We start from the raw sequence: 2,389 nt of genomic DNA on the forward strand, positions 1-2,389 counted from the left end.
AAAGATTTAATACAGGCTAGCCAGTGGTAGCTGGCTGGACCTCGCGTGGCTGACTGCACAGTGTGAGTCCCAGAAAACAGGTGCTTGTGGGTGTGTGCCCAAAATCCCAAAGGGAGGGAGAAAAGAAGAGATTATGGCATGAGCATTCCCTATGAGGGGTGGTTGTTCTGTTGCTGTGTGTGTGTGTGTGTGTGTGTGTGTGTGTGTGTGTGTGTGTATCTCCAGTGGGTACACATGCCCTCTGGAAAACTTTTTTTAAAAAAGTAAAAATGTTAATCTCATCCACAAACACCCTCTAAGAGACAGTCAAAGTAATCTGACCAAATATCTGGGCTGCCCTGGTCGAGTCAAGTTGACCCATAAAATGAGTATAACAGGTCTTCGAAGTTAAAGAAGTAGTTTGCTAACAAATACGTAAGAATTTGTAAAGCCAAGTGCATGTGGCCCTTTAATGTCAGTCATTTATTTTCAAGAAAAATAAATGCTCAGTATGATAGCATGATGAAATGTTTTATATGAGGTCCTTCTGTCAATTCACTTTACAAAAGATAAGGACATCTAAGAAGTAAATATAAGACTAAGTTTATTGGGGTTAGCACGTGGCATAGTGGTTAAGGCAGTGGACTCCCATATGCCTGACTGCAGTTCAAGTCCTGGAACTGGCAGCTTGCTTTCTTACTCTCTTTCTCTCTCTTTCCCGGTCTCTGGGGAGTCCATGTGCCCTATAGCAAATTAAAAAAAAATAAAAACAACAATAAATAAAATTAAATAAATAGCTCTTAATGAAAAAAATGAAACTAAGTTTATGTTACATGAAAGCTCAAGTACACATCTAATCTAGTTCTCCTGAACCGAGAACAAAGAAAACATACAGGGTGAGCCCTTCAGCCCTATTTAGGTTGGGGCATGTATATGGCAGGTTGTGCATCATTACAAAGATATGTGTGTGTGTTAAAATTTGCTCTCAAAGTTTGTTCTGATTATCCACCCAATGTCACATGAGACAAATGTAAAGAGGCATCTAAGATTTCTCTACCTTTAAGACACTCTCGTCAATTGCCATTGTCTTTGGAAAAATACTAAATTCTGTAAAAACAGGTAGGGAATATGTCTGACTTTGTGAAAAGCACTGTCTGTAATTAACACTTTTTAAGAGAAACTGAACAAGTAGAAATCAAAACAAACAAAATGGAACAGGGCTTTAGGAGTGGTTGGCTAAGTGGGATTTTTAAAAGCTTACTTTTAAACTTCTGATATAGTACACATAGTGATTGTTGAGTAGTTCTCCCATATTATCTACTTCATGCAATCAAATGCAATCCATCAGATACCTAATATGTCCATGTATAGTCACCTATAATTACATTTCAAAATACTTTCAAATCTATCACTGTATCCAGTTCTCATAAAATGTCTCTGAATGTTGATAGATGTCTTATCTCCAACTTACTAATTTTTAAACACTTAAGATTTTAAAAACAAACAACATAGGTATCAAAAAAAATTTTTTTAAACACTTTTTTTTTTTTTTCCTACTGGTGGTTGTGTGCACTGACCAGAGAGAGGAGAAGGGAAGCTTTTCCTAGTGTGGTGTGGTCTCACCACCATCCTCTGTTCTCTGTATCTCTATCCTATCAAAACTTGAGGCATGCGGGCTGGCAGGGGGTGTGGCAGTTGAGGCACTGGACTCCCATATGATCTATTGTGGTTTGAATCCCAGACCTGGCAGCTTACTTTCTGTCTCTCTCGCTTTCTCACTCTGTCCCTTCTGGTCAAATTAAAATAAAGAAATAAAGTTAAATAAAATAATTCTTTTTAAAAATTGTGAGACATGTACACATATATGCCTAGTGTGCTTTTCAACACTCCTTGGCCAAGATTCAAGTCATGACTTGCCACTGGGACCCAGACCCGTATGCACAGCGCTGAACCACTGCCCTGCAGGGCCAGTCCTGCTGTGTCCAGCTTACAGATGGACACCCTGAGGCACAACTCAAGATAATAAACGCCAAGCATCACAGAAAATTGAGTACAAACCTGGGAAGAGATTAGACTTCATAGTTTTTGTACCACACTATCTTTAAGGTCTCCAGTGGGTTCTTGTTTCTGTACAGATTATTCAAAGGTCCTTTTTAAAAAACATTGCTTTTTAAAAGGAGAGGATATGTACTTTTTCTTCCCTTTTTCTGCATTCCATGGATTCGACAACTCAATTATATCTGGAGAGGAGGGTCTGCCATTCTGTAGCTGCCCGGCATCCTCCTGTCTACCTGGGCCTGGAACGATAGCCTGGCCCACTTGCTCAGGCCTTCTCTTCTGTCGCTGAAGCAATGAAGAAGGCATTATCCTAATCATGTTTGATGTGTGCTATCTCTGGGCACAGCTGTCG

This window comes from Tupaia chinensis, unplaced genomic scaffold, assembly GCF_000334495.1.
Source record: "Tupaia chinensis unplaced genomic scaffold, TupChi_1.0 Scaffold000144_1, whole genome shotgun sequence".
In the NCBI taxonomy this organism is placed as follows: Eukaryota; Metazoa; Chordata; class Mammalia; order Scandentia; family Tupaiidae; genus Tupaia; species Tupaia belangeri.